The sequence below is a fragment of the Littorina saxatilis genome, linkage group LG9 (assembly GCF_037325665.1).
Source record: "Littorina saxatilis isolate snail1 linkage group LG9, US_GU_Lsax_2.0, whole genome shotgun sequence".
NCBI lineage: Eukaryota > Metazoa > Mollusca > Gastropoda > Littorinimorpha > Littorinidae > Littorina > Littorina saxatilis.
In genome coordinates, this window is record NC_090253.1 from 59,562,385 (window position 1) to 59,573,473 (window position 11,089).

The following is an 11,089-nucleotide window of genomic DNA, read 5'->3' on the forward strand; positions in this document are numbered from 1 at the left end:
TGTGTGAGAGAGAGAGAGATCCTTGTTTTGGCCAAGGTTCGCTTTCACAAGTCTGTTTTATATCTGAATCATGGTTCAAAGATTCCACAAAATACAAGATTTCCTGTCATTGTGCCAGCACACACTCACACATACACCTCTAATCATTTTCTCTTTCTCTCTCTCTGAGATGTATTTTACCGCATACACTTGGATTTAAGTGCTACAGACCTCTTGGTGCGAATAATTCACAATTCTGAAACGCATAGAACAATAATTACTCATACTGCAAGCAGAGGCACCAGAGTCTGGTCTTGGGTAAGTACATCTGTATGAGCATTCAGTACGCAGATCTGTATGTGTGTGTCTTGTCTGTATTGGTTTGCATGTTCTTATGACTAATGAGCGTGTGTGCATCCATGCCTATTTGCGTGTAATGTGCTTCTGTATCTTGGGAACCACCGGCACGGTTGTCCTAGTGATAAGGCGTCATCACGGGAGGTCGTGGGTTCGAACCCCGGCCGGGTCATACCTAAGACTTTAAAATTGGCAATCTAGTGGCTGCTCCGCCTGGCGTCTGGCATTATGGGGTTAGTGCTAGGACTGGTTGGTCCGGTGTCAGAATAATGTGACTGGGTGAGACATGAAGCCTGTGCTGCGACTTCTGTCTTGTGTGTGGCGCACGTTATATGTCAAAGCAGCACCACCCTGATATGGCCCTTCGTGGTCGGCTGGGCGTTAAGCAAACAAACAAAACAAACAAATCTTTGGAACCTTAGGTATACATATGTACTCGGTGAATATTGATTTTCGTTTCAGGGTAGGATTCGTTTAAAGTCCGAAGTCAGAAAGTTTATTCGCCAAAACTTAGCTCATTGCAATGGGGAGATTGGGGGGAATGGGAAACAATTTCGAAACCGAAAAACGTTACACAATGTACACATCATTGGGATGGCTCACTATTTCCATCCCTCAGCCGACATGGTAATTTCCGCGTCAGTTTTTGTATTGTCCGTTTTGTGCGTGTACAACTAATTACACAGTTCTCTCGAATGTCGAGTCGCGAAGCATATCCGAAGACAACAAATGTGCGAACCGAGTGATAATTACTGTCAACTGAGATAAAGGTGTCTGTGCAATCAGTTGGCCAGAACTTGCAGTTAACATTACAACAGAATACTATCATTGCGGTCTACTGGTATGCTGTCATTATTCTCAGTACCGGCCATATGGGGCGTTAGGGGAGACCGGGGCTAGTCCGCCTACTTTTATGCTTTTGGTAGCATAACTGGCGCGTTTGATGAACTAGAAGACTGATTTTTTATTTTACATCAAGACAAATGTGTAGCTGATATCAATGTGCAGACAGTTCTTATGTGCGCATGAACATTTGTTGTATACTGTTCAAAAAAAGAAACGCATAGTTGCTACTTGCCAAATTTGTTTTATTTTTCGAAAAAATTAACAGAAAATCCAATATTTAGAATATTTGTTTGAAATTTGGTATGGACACAGTTGAATGCACACACAGTTCATTTGCATCTTCAAATCAATCAGTCAATCAATACGATTGGGTGCCGAGGCTGTCAAGTCAGTAGGGGGTGTGACTGCCTTGAGCAGCAACAACTGCCCGGCACCTTCTGGGCATGGACTGGATCAGATGCTGGATATCTTGCTGTGGGATGGTGTCCCACTCCTCCTGAAGTGCCTGCAATAGATCGCGGTGATTTGCCGGCGCTTCTTCTCGCCTGCGCACACGTCTGTCCAATTCATCCCAGAGGTGTTCTATCGGGTTCATGTCTGGCGACATGGATGGCCAGGGAAGCACCTGGACATGGTGGTCGGTGAGGAACTGGGTGGTGAGTCGTGCTGTGTGCGGGCGAGCGTTGTCCTGCTGGAATATGGCATCCTGGTCAGCCAGAAGAGGAAGGGCGTGTGGGCGCAGAATTTCCTCCACGTATCGCTGGGCAGTTATGCGCCCTTGGACGTGCACCAGGGTGCTCCTTCCAGCGGTATTGATCGCCCCCCACACCATGACGCCTCCACCACCATGAACGGGTGCCTCATCCACACAGTTGGGCGCGTAACGTTTGTTTACTCTCCGGTAGACCCTCCTCCGACCATCATGTCGCTGGAGCAGGAAGTAGGACTCGTCGCTGAACCACACGTGTCTCCAGTGATTCCGGACGGTCCAGCGAAGGTGCTGGTTGCCCCACTGCACTCGGTTCTGGCGATGGCGGCGGGTGAGGACAGCTCCTCTGTGAGGTCTGCGAGCTCTCAAACCAGCTTCATGCAGGCGGTTCCGCACGGTCTGGTCCGATAATCGGTGTGGCCCGGGGAGAGCCTGGACAGAAGATGAGGCCGACAGGAAACGATTCCGGAGGTGGCGGAGCCGTATGAAGCGGTCGTGAGCAGCAGTTGTCGCCCTTGGTCTTCCCGCTCGTGGCAAGTCAGCAACGGAGCCAGTGGCTTGAAACCTGACCCACAGTCTACTGATGGTGCTCTGGGACACGTGGAAGTGCCTGGCGATTGCACTTTGACTTTGGCCTGCTTGTAAACGACCCAATGCAATTTGGCGGTCTTCTCTGCTCAATCGGGCCATCTTTCGTCGCTGAATTGTCGTCTGATTTCTTTGTGGCGAACAATCCGCTTTTATGGGTTTTGGAAGACATGGTGAGAGCTCAATATTCCCCGAGTTTCACGAGATTACACTAAAGCATGACGAGTGGTCATGCCAAATGAGCAATTTTGACATTGTAGCCACTGATAACGCATGCGTCACGTGCAGAGCTCACTTGTGGCAATGGACGAAAGGTCGACGACCAGATAAACATTTTCTGCAGTTTGGTGGATATCCTTGTAGCCATATAACTAAATTAACCAAATATTACAAGCTATGCGTTTCTTTTTTTGAACAGTATACATACTGCTTTAAGTAGACCTACCCTAACGTAGGCGAACTTGCCCCAAGTCGGGGTAAGTCCGCCTACAGGGTGGGGCAAGTCCGCCGCTCTCATCCCATAGTAGGTACAAGACTAGTAGTGGGCAAGCTTTATACACACACGCACGCACGCACACACAGTCAGTCAAACAAGCACCCGATCAGTGGGAAAGCTTTTTTAATTCCCTTCACTTATTTAGGTTAAAAAATGCCAATGACAAAATACAAAAGAATGTCGAAAGAATGTAACACAAATCGGCGTCAGTCTTTTTTAGACATGAATCTGCAATCTTTACCATCGAGAATAGATGGAGTCACCATCAGAGTCACAGTTATGGCAGATGTAAACTGGACTGTTCCCCACACCTGCACATTCTTCATGGCGGACTTGCCCCGTGACAAATAGGCGGACTTGCCCCCGCACGGGCAGGCAACTCTAGTGCCAGATAGCGAGCACAACATGGGAAGGAAGAAGCAAAACTTTCGTCAGAACTCGACCTTAATTAACGCACTTTCACTCGACACCAAGACTAAGTATTTGTTCTCAGAGGTAATGCATCAAAACCTAAGTCAACTGCTATGCATTCATGTCACAAAAATGAAGAAAAACACTTTTTGTGATCTGTACTCACTATATATGGGCGCGCAACCTCTAAACTTCTGCAGGATATGGCGGGAAGTAGGGACACCATTCTCACATGGTGTGAAAGACTAAAAGGTGGCAAACGTAAGAATAAACAGACAAAGACGGATGTGCCCCGGGGGCGGACTAGCCCCGGTCTCCCCTACCAAGGATTTCCCCGCGTCGTCGTCGTTGCTGTAGTTGTTGTAAGTGGTGGTGGTGGTGGTAGTGATATTGTTTTATTTGTACAAAATGTAAGAAGGATTTTTTTTCTTCCCGCAATGGTTTCCTGATAAGAAGCGTAACTACTCGTATGTTGTTGTTTATGAAAGATTTGCCTCCCTTCGTTCTGTACCTGTTTAGATTGCCGCGAGTTAACGATCGCACATCACATCGTAGGCCATTGACCCGTCACACGATGAACGATAGACGAACGACTGGCGAACGATAACTCCACGCGAGCGGGGCGGAAGTGACGTGTCATAGTGGACACGGCAAACGCGCTTTGCGAGAGCAGACGCTAAATGTTCGAACGTCGCTCTACCTTTCTGAAAAATTCCTTTCAGCATTACGCCTTTGCAAGAAATAAAGTTCCCAGACAGCTGCAATTAATGTTTTCCGACCGCTGTACACGCCTAAAACGTCTTTTTTTTTATATCTGAGTAAAAAACTGTTCTTCCAAAAAGTTTTGAATCGACGAAGAGACGCTGTACGCCACTGTCCGCCATTATTTTACGTCACGGCATCAAGGCCGCAGCAACGCGTTCTGATTGGCTCTGTTGGCTCTGCCCCTGCGATTGACCGACGACTGGATCGCAGGAATAGAACATGTTCTAAACCTCAAAGCTACGAGGGAATCGCATCAGACGAGTCGCAGACTTGTCGTAGCTGTTTTCTACGACTGAGTCGGCTGTGTGACAGGGTAAATCGCGCGACTCAGCCGCATGTGTGACAGCCCTCTAAGACTGATACTTGTGTACTAGCGTTATTGTTGTTGTTGTTGCTGCTGCTGCTACTGTTGTTGTTGTTGTTGTTGTTGTTGTTGTTGTTGTTGTTGTTGTTGTTGTTTCTGCTGCTACTGTTGTTGTTGTTGTTGTTGTTGTTGTTGTTGGTGGTGGTGGTGGTGGTGGTGGTGGTGGTGCTGCTGCAGCTGCTGCTGTTTCTGCTGCTGCTGCTGCTGATGGTGGTGGAGGTGGTATTGGAGGTGGTTGATCGTGGTGGTGTGATGTTATACATTATTGACTCCTACTGACAGCACAACAGCAACCCGATGACGGAATTCGAAGTGACGCCCAAAAGACGAAAAGTGGACCACGACAGCTGTGCACAAGAAAACCACCCCCCACCCCCCCCCCCCCCCCCCCCCCCCCCCCCCCAGTGAAATGGCACCACCGTGGACATATCAGAACGGATTGTTCAACACAGTGACAGTTGACGGTGATGTATTTGTGAAGTTCCCGGTGAATATTCCAATGAAACAACACGTCCACAACATCCGCTCCATGGCCATGAGAGATGAAGACGACATCATCGTTGCAGCTTTTCCTAAATCAGGTAGGACTTTTTTCTCAAGTAGGCTAAGGTTAGATCATTTCCTGAATAAGGTTGGAGTTGTTAATTCCTAAAGAAGGTAGGAGGCTTTCCCCAAACTCTGGTAGGATTCTTTGACAATCGGGTAAGACTTTTACCCTAAATCAGGTGGGATTCTTTTCTCAAATCAGTGGGATTCTTTTTCCCAAATCTGTAGGATTGTCGCTCCTATTCGGCAGGTATAAACCTAAAAACCTGAAACCTAAAACATGGACATACTTGTAACTTAGCTTCTGGACAATTGCTTTTGTGGATACTGACAGTGTGTTTAGAGGTCCGGGTTTTTTCCGCTTACACACGATAAATCCCTTTTCAGGATCACACTGTTGCAGATGGTAGGGGAAGGGCTCCTAATATGGACCGGCTCCTAATATGGACCACCTCCAGTTCTGACAAACTAGCGGCGCTCTTTTTTTCACTTTTGGCAGCGTTCACTCTAAATATTCCGCCTTAAACGGACTAGTTTTTGTCCACAGCCAAAGCTGTTATCACACAAAAATTGCTAAGACTGTATTTGTTACATTTTAGAAGTGTTGACCCCGAGTTTCTACTGCACAAAAAAAATAATAGCAAAATCTGAAAGTATGCGTGAGTTCCCTAATATGGACCACCTTCAACAAATCGAAGAAAATAAAAGCTAAAGGCTATTTTCATTAATTCATTAAGAAGCTTGCTGAAAATAACCTATAACTAGCCCTCGAGATATCAAAAATATACATATTACAAATAGTCTTCTTTTCGTAGAAGTTGATAATTTCACTTATTTTCACTATGTTTTTGATAAGCTTCTTTAGTTTCCTGGTGTGCTTCAAATAATGCTCTCATCAACCCAAAACAGATAAATCTAAAGCATATTTTAATTAGTCTGACTTGCACACTAAGTTGTATCATGTTATTTTGAAGTATAGGGGGCTTTTTACAGCGATTCGTGAAGGCCTCTCCACAGGTCCATATTAGGCGCCCAGGCTCCTAATATGGACCATTTGTGATTTTTCCTGTATTTAATTTTTGCTGAATGTCTATCAAAGCTATTTTATTCTAATTAGGCCTAACGGTTAACCTAAGAGAGAAGGACTACCAAACACAAAATGAAACTTCTTCGCAAGAAAACAAGCTAGTTATCAGCATGAAACAAAAAGCGGTCCATATTAGGAGCCCTTCCCCTACAGATGCTAACGAAGGGAAAAGCGAAATACTGACGACCCACGCTGCAAACACCACGCCATGCTCGAGTTGAACGAAACGGCGGACCTGGGTTACCTCTGTCTCCCAGGGTGCTCTGCTCCCACCTCTTCCTCCGCCAGCTGTCCAATCAGATCGTCACGAAGCGGTCACCCCAAAGACCTGGTGGTGTCGCTCTATCACCACTTGAAGCAGCTGAACAAGTTTGAAGACCGAGGGTTTGACGACTTTGCGCTCAATTTTCTCCCCAGTGGTGAAGCACAAGGTAGAGTACAATATCACCTTCAGCCAAGAAACTAGCCTGGCAACTAAACAACCCTGCAACCGGCAACCAACCAACCCATCAACCAACCAGAGATAATATACATGAAAAACAGGAGTTGAATTTGTCCCAGTTTTGACATTCAATTCAGTATACAGAACCAAAAAATGATTGACGTTAAACAAAGTCTCAGCGTGTGTGTGTGTGTGTGTGTGTGTGTGTGTGTGTGTGTGTGTGTGTGTGTGTGTGTGTGTGTGTGTGTGTGTGTGTGTGTGTGTGTGTGTGTGTGTTTATTGCAACATGGAATCACGTTTTGCTCCAGGTATTTTTGCAGCACAAGCTAGCGAGCTTTAAAAAAATCCTGGGGGCGACATTTGTCCTCGTGACTTGCTTCAGAGGGAAAAACATTTGAATGTGATTACTGACTGACTCTCGCCACGTTGCAGGCCCTTACCTGGACTACCGTACAGCTACATGGTAGAGATGTTGAGATGGCAGAAACATCACCCACAAGTCCCCGTCATCAACATCTTCTGTGAAGACGTTAAAAAGGTCAGGAAGAAGCACGTCTGGATGTAGTCTAAATGTCACAGGCGGAGTGCGTAAACAGACGTGTATCTCTGTCGTTGTTTCTGGAAGTGTTTCTGTTTGAATGCGTCTCATAGACAGAACCACACACACACACACACACACCGCGCGGCGCGCATGCTCGCGGCACGAACGCACGCACGCAATTACACACACTGAATGAACCAGTATACTTTCCGCGGAGTGACTTTGTGATTATCACTTCAAAACAAAACATATGATTTATGTGGAGAAAGGTTCAGCAATTTGTGCATTATTATCGGGAATGATTCGTTCCATATCTGATTCAATTGTTTATTTGCTTTAAAATTAAAGATATTTAAAGGCTTACTAACTCGCTCCCGTGTTTACGATGTGTAGTTTGCCCACAATCGATGTCAAATGCATCATAAGGCCATATAATGACGATATGTCGCAATGCGCGGACCATATACATGCATTACAGCTTGTTCTAGCCTCTGAAAAAGTGAGGATGTCAACAAAGACGCGGAGTTATTTCCCTTGCGTCAACGTTACCTCTGTTGGCAAATCTATAAATAGGACGATCTAGATCAAAATAAAAATTCAAATATCTCAACATTTAAGGGGTCCTAGACCACAATATCTTGCAGGGAACTTAATTTAGCATGTCTCCAGCTGTGGGTAAAGCAATTAGCGTGAATAGTCATCAGCTTTCTATGCCTTTAAAAAAAACTTATTTGAGTACCCGTCAGTATTGCAAGGGTCAATAGTAATACAATGTTGTGATAACAGACTGTTACTATCTCACGAAGCAAAGACAAGGGGACTGCCCTGAAACTTAAACATAAAATACTCGTATAACGTGCTTTTCACCTTCCAGAACCCCGTGCAGTGCGTCAGACAGCTGGCCCAGGTTCTACAGTGTCACGTGACCGATGCTGTGTGCGCTGACATGTCTGAGGCGTGCTCTTTCCACAACCTCAAGGTCGCCCATGACACGGTCAAGGTCAAGGATCGCCCTGGAAAACATCTGTTTAAAAATGGCAACCGAGAATTGTTTAGAACAGGTTTGTGACGCGGTTTGCTTGTTTGTTTGTTAATTTGTTTGTTTGTTGTTGGGATCAGATGTCAACCGAAAGAAGTTAATAAACAGTGAACAAACTGCAACTGAAATTACGAAAAATACGGCTGTGAATTAGGCCTACAGCATTGTCTTTCCCTGACTTCAAAATATGATCTTTCAAGTCAAGACTATCGTGTAAACCACCACCTCCACCACGCCACAACAACAGCAATAAACTACCCAAGTAGTACATGTATTAGTAACATTGGTATTAAAAGTCCTACGGTTTTTTTTCCATTATGGACTTGAGTGTTTGTCCGCTTGTAATTTCGTTTGTTTGTTTGTTTGCTTAACGCCCAGCCGACCACGAAGGGCCATATCAGGGCGGTGCTGCTTTGACATTTAACGTGCGCCACACACAAGACAGAAGTCGCAGCACAGGCTTCATGTCTCACCCAGTCACATTATTCTGACACCGGACCAACCAGTCCTAGCACTAACCCCATAATGCCAGACGCCAGGCGGAGCAGCCACTAGATTGCCAATTTTAAAGTCTTAGGTATGACCCGGCCGGGGTTCCAACCCACGACCTCCCGATCACGGGGCGGACGCCGGCCTTACCACTAGGCCAACCGTGCCGGTCCCGCTTGTAATAAACTACCCGGAATTTAACATGGAATGAGAGCATCATTCCCCTTAAACACGTGACAAAACTCAGTAGTCCGTCTGGCTGCGCTTCTTCTTCTTCTGCGTTTGTGGGCTGAAACTCCCCCGTACACTCGTGTGGTTTTTTTTTGCACGAGTGGAATTTTACGTGTATGACCGTTTTTACCCCGCCATTAAGGCAGCCATACGCCGCTTTCGGAGGAAGCATGCTGGATATTTTCGTGTTTCTATAACCCACCGAACTCTGACATGGATTACAGGATCTTTTCCGTGCGCACTTGGTCTTGTGCTTGCGTGTACACACGAAGGGGGATAAGCCACTAGCAGGTCTGCACATAAGTTGACCTGGGAGATCGGAAAAATCTCCACACTTAACCCACCAGGCAGCCGCGACCGGGATTCGAACCCTCGACCTTCCGATTAAGAGGCCGACGTCTTACCACCCCGCCACAGCGCCCGTCTGTCTGGCTGCGCTGAGTGCAGGTGTTTTGTGAGTGTGTTTTTTTAACAATTAATTTGGCGGAGTGACGTAGGTGTCACTTCCCCCCGCGGGTTAGGGGGAAGAATTTACCCGATGCTCCCCAGCATGTCGAAAGAGGCGACTAACGGATTCTGTTTCTCCTTTTACTTAAGTGTTTCTTGTATAGAATATAGTCAATTTTTGTAAAGATTTTAGTCAAGCAGTATGTAAGAAATGTTAAGTCCTTTGTACTGGAAACTTGCATTCTCCCAGTAAGGTCATATATTGTAGCCTACTACGTTGCAAGCCCCTGGAGCAAATTTTTGATTAGTGCTTTTGTGAACAAGAAACAATTGACAAGTGGCTCTATCCCATCTCCCCCCTTCCCCCGTCGCGATATAACCTTCGTGGTTGAAAACGACGTTAAACACCAAATAAAGAAAGAAAGTAGGTGTCACTTACACATTTAAATCTCCACACACACAAATCCAAGTCCTGACGTGAAGCACAAACGCGTTTGCTGTTAAGTTTGAGTATGAGTCCACGTGGAAGGATTCGCTATTTTAATATATACAATTAAAAAAATTAAAAAACACTGGATGAATCTGTTGGGTGAACATGATTGCTTACACGAGGAGAAATGTAGATTTAACGGTGGAACGAATTTACCCGGGAGTGCATGGCTCAGGGCTGGATTTAGGGGTAAGTTCCTGAGTTCCGGAAGCCCCTCCCGCCCCCTTACCTGGCAGATGTACTCTTTTTTTTTCAAGGAGAGACCCAAAATAGCCCTTTCAAAAGCTCAATATCAACATATCTGTGGGTCAAGGCCCTCAGACATCCCCCTCCCCCTATTGATTAAAAAAAAGTTCACGGTGACTGTTCGTGTTGGTGTTTATGTAGGGATAACTCGACTCCCGCGCGAAATTTGGCGCTTTTTTGGGTACCTATTAAACAGAGAAGTGAACAAAACTCAGTGACAAAACTGAGTACTTAGTAGTATTCTCTCGATTTCAAACTAACATGGCAAGTTCCGCTTGATCTTGCTTTCAATGTCATTTGCTTGTTCCAGGTAGACCAACTTTGTTGTTGTTGAGTAAAGTACACTGTCTCCCTCCCCCTTTCTCCAAACATAACTGTGTGAAGGAAACCGTTACAGTTTTATTTTGACGTCTGATGTTTTTGACACACTTTCCCATGAGTCTAGATCATGGACAACATTGCAAAAGCCCATGTAAAAAGAGCTGAACGATAATTCGCTTTGTCTGTTATCTTTTCGGAGCTTGCCTCCTGGGTCGATATGTGTGCCGGGCAGAGAGATATGTGACCCCCCACCACAGAATGAGTCGCATGTCATCTTTGCATGATTTTTATATTTTTACATTTTCCTGAAGAGTGTTTTATGCTCTATCCAGTGGTAAAAACCGTTTTAGAAAAGAGCGAAAACTTTTCGAGTTATAAGCCTGTGACTGAGGTGACCCTCACACTTTTACCACAGTCCCCCCGGACTTCTATTAAGCCCAGCGCAGAACCGCGCGAGGTGACATGCGACTCATTTCGTGGTGGAGGGTCACATATTTTAGCGGGGCATCTTACCCATGTGCTTATCTTCATTGGTATGCGTGTACCGAAGGCGCCGATTGAAATGAACAATATTATCATATACCGAAAAGTGTAACTGTCGTCCACTTTCAAAGACATTTTATCCTTCCCTGTTGAATGTGTAAATAACATACCGAACGAATTGATCCATTTGTCCATTCAAAACGGTAGTGGTC